A 9,434-nucleotide genomic window follows, 5' to 3' on the forward strand; every position below is an offset into this window, starting at 1 on the left:
TCAGTGAATCTTGGTTTTCAACTTTTGCCGTCGCTTCGCCGCCAAATGTTGTGATTTTACGTCCGTCGCCTTTCGCGGGGTCTTGTTGCTACTATGTAAGCCAGACTTTACGTTGTTGTGTCACAAAGAGGAAGTTTTTGAAAAAATAAAATAAATGCAAATTCAAATATAATTATTTTACGTGTTTTTTCTGTTTAAAGGAAACCTCACAGGTTCAACTTTGGATGTCAACTGTAGTCTCAGGACTCAGGACTGCTCGTTTTTGACAAGCTCGTTCAAGGTCACTCTCGTACCTACCATTTGAATGACCAGGGGGCGTTTCATGAAACAATAAAAATTAGCCGGTGGTTTTCAATGACTGATATCATGTTTATCGACAATTCTTTTGTCACCGACTATTTTCCAGGCCTGTGATTGGTCAAATTTAGTCAGCGCTGACTAAATTGTCGGTGAACATGATATTAGTCGGTGAAAACCACCGACTAATTGTTTCATGAAACGCCCCCTAGATACCCCATTTTTGCAATTATATTTCAGACTCTTTTATTACAAAATGGCTTCGCTCATCCAAATGTAGTATAAACCATAATTATAATGGACGACTCATGACCTGAATACTACTCGAAATGTTCAAGGGTATGCACACTCTTCATTTTCATTAGAAGAAAATCCAATGAAGTTCTACATTCATCATAATTAAAGAGAATTTCCTAGGCTTCAACATTGTTTATAAGCCATAGCATGCCGGCGTTATCCCATGTTTAGTTTCTAGGCTGGGCGTACGAATGTGTGGGTCACGCCATCTTCGGCTGGCAGCAAGTAGGGGAGTGAGATCGTGAAGGACAAAGCCGGTCAGATCCTGGACTACATATGCCTCTGCAATAACAACTGTGCCAAATTTAAACGTAATCTGTTATTATACGGAAAGGCCCAAACCCGATCGTCACAGAACCCCGGCCAAATTTCTTTGAAATAAAAAAAATGACAGATCATCGCTTTATAATAAATATGACTGAATACAAAGATTATTTAAATGTTAGGTATATTTTGACTCATAGTTTAATCATATATTTACAATTTATTACAGCCAGTGCAATCATAAATTCAATGAAGTGCAAGCCAAACATAATTATTGTGAATGGATATTAGTAGGAAGCTCACAATTACTTTGAAATAATATAAAAGCTTACATCACAGCGAATATCAAGCAAGTTTCTTGATGGAGCCATTATGTTACTTGGGTATGACGTATTTGTCTAAGATTGATTTATATCTTCTGATCTGGTTTCATGGGCATGACATGGTCTTATCCTCTTTCATAAACCAGAAGTATTAAGAAGAAGAAAACGTTTTTCTCACATATCAAGCTTAAATATACAAAACTGTTGAAATAAAGTTTTTTTTTAAATTTTATTTGACCATCCTATAAAATTTAAATTGATATATTTATCTTTTTTCTGTAACTTGGTATTTATATATATATATATTATGTAAAACTAGTGCTACGCGGACATTCTGTCGGTATATCCCCGTGCTACGGGGACTTGCCGCGTTACGGGGACTCGTATATGTCCCCGTAACACAATCCCTTTCTGACGGCTCCAATTCTTGGATTTATTGATTGCCCTTTTATACCAAGTTAGCAGGAGTAAATTGTAATTTAAATCCGCTGGAAATTTTACTGGAAACGCATTTTCCTGTTTTTAAATAAAGTTTACAAAATAGTATTGATCTTCCCAAAGATCATGACGGACTCTCGATTTCAAAGGCAAAAAGCGCCAACTTGCGTTGAAATATGAACAATCTAGGGTTAGCTGCCTAGGGTTAGCTAGCTGGCTAGGGTTACGTTAGGAAAACTCTAACATTTTCGTACAGTATTGATTTTCGCTTGATCGAGCGACCAGGATATCCGACTGCGATGCGCGCCTCCTTGGCCGGGCCGGCCAGCCGGGCTGGTCGACTCGCGGCTCTAGCTAGCTACTAGACTGGACGCCAAACGGTGTCGTGAATGCATGCACATTTTTGCAGGATCGACATGATTGCTGTCGACGTCGATGTCGAGGCAGCTTACTCGACGAGCTGGACGAAGGCTGGTATGTACTTTACCCTGTGTTGTTAGTTTATCATAGACTAGGAGGATAAATTAGAACTAGTCTAGATCTAGACTCTAGCCTCTAGGCCTAGTACAAATCTATCGTTAACAATGCATGGCCTCTTTTCCTTTGCCTTTGCTTTTGGCTCTTATAGTCTTATGAGTTATTAATATTATTATTTTAGTGTTTTTTTTGTGGTGAATTAGATTTAGAAACGACCAAACTGAAAGACTGCTGCTGCGGTAAATATGAAGGAGGGGCCATATGAAAGCGATAGATTTGTCGATCTAAATTCTTTATAGATCTAGAACTCCATGGCCAGGAAGCTCCGACGCCGACGCCAAAGGCGTCGAAAACAGGAATAGGTCTAGACTACTAAACAATACTAGACTAGATCTAGATCCATCTAGTACTACTACTAGTCTCTAGATCTAGTCTAGCTAAACTTGCAGTTACCGTGTTGCACTAGCCGTTGTAGACAAGCGCGTAGCCAGGATTTCATTTTAGTGAGCACGCGAAGCCCGCGTAGCGGCTCCCTAGGGGGGTGGGTGCAGCTTTGACGTTTCATTAAATTATTAGAGAAAGAAGACGATTCGTTGGACCGTACTCGACTCTTAATCCTTATCTAAATTTAGTTTCTTTTGACGTTTCATTAGACTTTAGAGAAAGAAGAAGATTGGTTGTACCGTCCTCGGCTCAACTCTTAATCATTGTTTGAATCAAGCTCCCCTTCCTCTGCGCATAGCGCGGAAGCTTTGACGTTTTTAATTAGATTATTAAAGAAAGAACACAATTTGTTGTACCGTTCTCGACTCTTAATCCTTTTTCTTCCTACGTCCTCTTCCTTTCTTCTTTTTTTTTTTGTTTTTGTTTTTTGGACGGTGTTTTTTTTTGGGGCGACCGCCCCCACCTGGCTACGCGCATGGTTGTAGAACTAAAAGGTTAACTGTACTAGCAGGCAGTAGCAGCACATACCCGTCTTATACTATTACATTAGGTCTGAATCTATGACTGAGTGCATTCCCCCCCCCCCTGGGCATAAGGCGCGCACTTTACTAAGCCACTCGTACTGTAGACCTGATTTTGCGCGTCATGCAATTGATTAAAAAATTTGCCCTCGGGCTTGGCTGACACTGTACAACTACAATGTACATGCTTGAAGAAACCATCGTCTGAAATCTGAATACTTGTTGTAGATGCTTTGAAATCAGTGAAAAGCTTTCTGTTCGACCATTGGCACATACAGTACATGTACGTCAGAGATTGCAAAGCATGTCAGGTAATTTACAAGAACTTGGCCTATCCCATCATTTTTTGCCGCCATAAGAATTAGTATAATGTGGGTATGTTACTATGTTCACGTAAGGATTTATTGGATCCAGGAGGCCAAAATTGCCAAGTTATGTATTAAATCAAATGTCTGTTCACCCTCTAAACAATAATAATAATAATAATAATAATAACCGAAAGCCACAGTTTCATTGCCCTTTAAGGTAAGGTTGATCCAGGCCAGCATCCCATACGTCCCAACACAACATGTAAATCGCTTAAGTTATAACAACAATTCCATGGACGTGGATGTATAGATCTACAGTACCATACAGTACTATACAAATTATGTAATATGGCTCCTGATATCTCGGAAACCTAAATCTAAGCTCATATGGGAGTTTGCTTAATTTCAATTTGGACCTTGAAAACCCTGGGAATGGAAAAAAGCTAAAATGGCCCATTTTTGAGAAACACGTACCCCTTTGCCAAGCTAAGGCTAGATAGTTTGGTAAAGGCAAGCGCCCAAAGTAAACGTACATTGTGTGTGCGCCAATACATTCAAAGCATGGTAGATGCGTACATCCTAGACAATGGACTAGTCTCTATCTGCAGACCCAGGAACAATTACTGTAGTATTGTAATGGGTATTCAAATTATACAATTAGTCTGGAAACTATTTTTTCTGAACTTATTAGTGGAATGGACTGGACTACTAAAATCATTTGAAAGAAAACTTTCTCGCCTTTCCATCTCACTTCTATTTTCTATTTACTTTCCTCAGTCCCTCGAGGACTTTACACATGGTGTACCGTAAACCACTTCCGTGATTAAAACTCATTTGTAAGATTATTGATTACGGGTGGTGTTTCCGTTAAAAGTAGAGACCTGGTATACTGACAAGATTTGACTCAAGTGGTGTGCACCTGGAAATTGTCAGGTATTGCCCAAAATGACATTTGAGTCTTTCATCCCATGCCAAAATCATTGTTAGATATGCCCGAATGATGTATGAAAGTTTCATTGAAAAAGAACTCTGCTTTCCTGGTTAAAACAGCAATAATTTGTGTCAGATTTTACAACAAATTACTGTATGACGTGTATGCGGTTTATTTGACACATGGTACACATGATTAATTCTTCTAGAAAAACTAAATTGAAATAGAAAGACAGCATTGTAATAGCCAATAAACATGTGTCAAATTAACATCTTGATCTTTCTGTGCTGTAAGAGAAACCAGTGCTCATATTAAGATAGCAATGAATGCAGAATGCCATTTTGTGTATATTTTTTTTTGTTATGCATGTCAATGTGAAGAGGCTGTGAAACCTCTCCAAATGCAGGGTAAGATTTTCAAAAATTGTACCCCTCCTTGATTTTGTGGAAAACACTGAAATGCATCTTATCATCCTCACATCACTTGGTGCCATACACAGTGACTCGTTTCTCCCAGAATGTCATCGTTTTCAGCAAATTCTTTTATTGTGATGTTAGGAAGGCCAATCGGCTAGGTCGTTCTAGGCCGCGTCTTATTTTTTCGTACCCCAGCGAGCCCAGATTCCAGTATGAACTGTTCACCTATTCACCTATTCACCTATTGTTAGATATGTCCGTATGATGTGTGAAAGTTTCATTGAAAAAGAACTCTGCTTTCCTGGTTAATACAGCAATAATTTGTGTCAGATTTTACAACAAATTACTGTATGACGTGTATACGGTTTATTTGACACATGGTTACACATGATTAATTCTTCTAGAAAAACTAAAATTCAGTGTAATAGCCAATGAACATGTGTCAAATTAACATCTTGATCTTTCCGTGCTGTAAGAGAAACCAGTGCTCATATTAAGATAGCAATGAATGCAGAATGCCATTTTGTGTATATATTTTTGTGTCATTATGTATAAATGTCTTCTTATTTCTTTACTACAGTAACAAACCTGTGCAGCATTAGATCGTGAGGCTGTTTGAACAACCACATACTTAGACCAGCACTTAGACCAGCTTAGCATCAGGATGCATGTCGATGTGAAGAGGCTGTGAAACCTCCAAATGCAGGGTAAGATTTTCAAAAATTGTACCCCTCCTTGATTTTGTGAAAACACTGAAATGCATCTTATCATCCTCACATCACTTGGTGCCATACACAGTGTCTCGTTTCTCCCAGAATGTCATCATTTTCAGCAAATTTTTTTATTGTGATGTTAGGAAGGCCAATCGGCTAGGTCGTTTCAGGCCGGGTCTTATTTTTTCGTACCCCAGCGAGCCCAGGTTCCAGTATGAACTGTTCACCTATTCACCTATTCACCTATTGTTAGATATGTCCGTATGATGTGTGAAAGTTTCATTGAAAAAGAACTCTGCTTTCCTGGTTAATACAGCAATAATTTGTGTCAGATTTTACAACAAATTACTGTATGACGTGTATACGGTTTATTTGACACATGGTTACACATGATTAATTCTTCTAGAAAAACTAAAATTCAGTGTAATAGCCAATGAACATGTGTCAAATTAACATCTTGATCTTTCCGTGCTGTAAGAGAAACCAGTGCTCATATTAAGATAGCAATGAATGCAGAATGCCATTTTGTGTATATATTTTTGTGTTATTATGTATAAATGTCTTCTTATTTCTTTACTACAGTAACAAACCTGTGCAGCATTTGATCGTGAGGCTGTTTGAACAACCACATACTTAGACCAGCACTTAGACCAGCTTAGCATCAGGATGCATGTCAATGTGAAGAGGCTGTGAAACCTCTCCAAATGCAGGGTAAGATTTTCACAAATTGTACCCCTCCTTGATTTTGTGAAAACACTGAAATGCATCTTATCATCCTCACATCACTTGGTGCCATACACAGTGACTCGTTTCTCCCAGAATGTCATCATTTTCAGCAAATTCTTTTATTGTGATGTTAGGAAGGCCAATCGGCTAGGTCGTTTCAGGCCGGGTCTTATTTTCTCGTACCCCAGCGAGCCCAGATTCCAGTATGAACTCACTTTCATACATAAAAAGAGGTCACAAACAATTGGACTTCGATTATTTATTGCTTTGCCCCACTATTTATAAAGGCAAAAAACTGAATAAACTGAGATTCAAACCCTCACGTCAAATCCAAAGTCCTATTAGTAACACGCTGTCCTTACCGATTGAGCTGAAGATGAGTTGATGACAGATTGATTTGTGGGATATGTATGAAAAAAATATTAGTCTTAAACATATTATCAAATACTTCAGGGAGGATACCCCTATGAAATTTAAACATAACAATTAATATATTCAGTTTTACCAGATGAAACAAGGAAAGAGTTTTTAACTTTACAACAAGGGGAAGTGAGTGGGTATCAAATTTTACTGTTTGATATTATACGTATGGCACGTTTCTGGAGCAAGAATCATTTTTAATGAGCTTTGTATGTATTTCCCCATATTTCATTGCAATAATTTAAATGTGTTAATATAATCGCGTTATAAATATAGCACAATATCTTGAGATGTGAAAAGTTTTTTAAATTTATACAACTCACCGATACTTCTTGATAGCTTAGAGGAAATATAATTTATGTTTATGATAGCAATGCATAAATGCAGAACGCCATTTTGTGTATGTTTTGATATTTTTGTATTATTGTCTTCTTACATGTATTTGTTTACTACAGTACCATACCTGTGCAGCATTTGATTGAGAGGCAGTTTGAACAACCACATACTAGACCAGCACTTAGACCAGCTTAGCAACAGGATGCATGTCAATGTGAAGAGGCTGTGAAACATCCTTAAATGTTGGGTAAGATTTTGCCAGATATATCTCATCACATGTGTCGGGACCCTTGAGAGATTTTGTCCCATGAAGAGTCTTGTGATATCTTAGAGCACCTGTTGATGGATCGATTTGTAACTTGGTATGTTCCCACATTGTGGGTGACAATGATATGATTGATATTCGGATCATGGAATAAAAGGTCACAAGGCTTTATGATAACTGCTAAGGTGTACAATATCATAAGAACCAGTTGACACATTACCAGTAATATGTGTATCTTTTGGATTTTGGAGGCCTTTAGATAAAATGTCTCAGGGCTTATATATATTTACAAACATATTGTATTACTGTGATCACATTATTTAGACAAAATATCATCAAGTTTTGTACCTGTATGTCTCTTGAGGGGAAAATATTTGGTCAGAATTTGGGGACACAAGTTCAAAAGGTCAAGGTCATATGACTGCCGGTATATTATAAATACATGCTAAGACTGTTTATAATGGCAAAATCTCAAGAACTGAATATCAGATTTCAATCAAACTTTGTACCTGAATGTATCTTAGGGGACTTACGTACCTTACCATTTTGGGGTCATGAGGTAAAAGTTCAAGGTCACAGAATTTATAGGTGCGAAATGGCCTTTATTTGTAAAAACTCAAGAAATGAATGTCAGATTTTAATCACACCTGGTACCTGAATTTTATGAAGCCAATGTAGTGGTACAATCTTGGGGTCATGAGGTCAAAGGTCAAGGTTACAGTAATCATTCTAAAATAGCTTGTAATTATGATTTCTCAGGATCTGGTTGATGAATTACCATCAAAGTTGAGTTTACAGATTAATTCAGTGCATGTTAATTTTGGCTTGAAAGCGGAGTCATTATTTTCAACTGAAGATGATCTCTTGCTCCTCAACCCCTTACGATTCTTAGGATTAAATGAATATCGGCCTTACCTTTCCCAGTTTGCATATGTTTTTGTTGTTGATAGAGTGCTTATCAGGGTCAATCTTTTTCGTCTAAAAGACAAATTGGAAGATTAGTCCCAACCATTTGTATTATCTTTATGCATTGATAATTGCCACTGATATGCCCATTTTCTTTCTTTTGCCCTATAGGTATCGATGGATATAGGGTCAACCACACAGTTTATCACCCCAATGCGTCAGAGAAAGGACATCAATACTGAAGTGGGTATGCAAATGGATTCCATCTATTCAAAACCATGAAAGAACCTGCTATGACACAACCAGTAATGATGTTTCCCTCAAGCGGAAAGCAGTAGAGTGGACTTTCGTTTGATTAGTCGCCACTAGCACCACAGAATTCATGTACATTACAGCAGGGGTGTGCATGATCCTAACAGACAGCCATTACCAACATGATCAAGGCCATATTGAATGTTATTGAAATGTATGTTTTCCATAAGTTTCAGTAAATGGAAAGCATTGTCACTTTTTGTTTAAATTCCTATCGCTTAAAGAGGTAGTTCAGTTTTGGTAAAGTGGGTGCTACACAAAATAATTTGTTTGTGAGATAATGAAAATCAAGTGTAAAATTTGAAATTTTGAAACAGCTGAAATATCAATAAATATATCCAGTCAGAATAAATTTGGGCCCCAAATTTATAAGATGATTTTTCTAAAAATTAATAAAATGCTTACACTTTTCAAACATTTTTAAAAGAGGTTTTTAAAAAGTTGTTGATGATTTCTTTATATCATCATTATTTCAACACAACATCACAAGCATAACTTTGTATGAAAAATGGTTCAAACCAATGTTTTTTTAGAGCGCCTTCTTGTGTTTCAATGGCTCTTTTTGAATGATAACAGGTTATTTTTTTCCATAGTCTTCGTAATTTTCTATAACTTTCAAGCATGGTGAACTAATAACTATTAGATTGTAGTGTTGTTGTTTTATGGTAACTAAAGCTTAGCTCTAACAAAATTGTACTACCCCTCTCAAGGGAATGTCCACCATTTACATCGTCTGAATATTTTCTCGTAGATGGATGGGGACGAATTCAATATTCAAATAAAATGTCAGGTCGAACACCTGTTACCGGTATTTGGATTCTACAAATGAAAAACGTGTGTGTAGAAATCATCCCTTCCTTAAACTACACAGCAGCCATTAACCCTTACTGTACTGGGCTATTTTGAGCACCCACTGACTGGGGGGGGGGGGGGGGGCCTGGGAGGCCCCCCCCCCCCCCCCTATGATCTCGGCCGTCGATTGTCCGATGAACACGAAAATTTGCATGTTTGTAGATATTTACGTAAGGAACAAGATGGTA

At 37.6% G+C, this 9,434-nt stretch overlaps 1 long non-coding RNA gene across 4 annotated transcripts; it reads left to right on the top strand.

Annotated features, from left to right (window-relative positions):
* Positions 1-1,504: 1,504 nt before the first annotated feature.
* LOC105438515 lies at positions 1,505-9,227 on the top strand. Of its 4 annotated transcripts, none has more exons than XR_004066223.1 (5): positions 1,505-2,093; positions 5,297-5,423; positions 6,012-6,140; positions 7,031-7,158; positions 8,254-9,227. It is a non-coding gene; the product is annotated as an uncharacterized LOC105438515 (long non-coding RNA). The 4 variants fall into 4 exon arrangements; XR_004066225.1 differs by lacking the exon at positions 1,505-2,093 and adding an exon at positions 4,663-4,707; XR_004066222.1 differs by lacking the exon at positions 5,297-5,423 and having other exon boundaries at positions 1,817-2,093.
* Positions 9,228-9,434: the final 207 nt, after the last annotated feature.

The sequence above is a fragment of the Strongylocentrotus purpuratus genome, unplaced genomic scaffold, assembly GCF_000002235.5.
Source record: "Strongylocentrotus purpuratus isolate Spur 01 unplaced genomic scaffold, Spur_5.0 spur5_scaffold_3, whole genome shotgun sequence".
Lineage (NCBI taxonomy): Eukaryota > Metazoa > Echinodermata > Echinoidea > Camarodonta > Strongylocentrotidae > Strongylocentrotus > Strongylocentrotus purpuratus.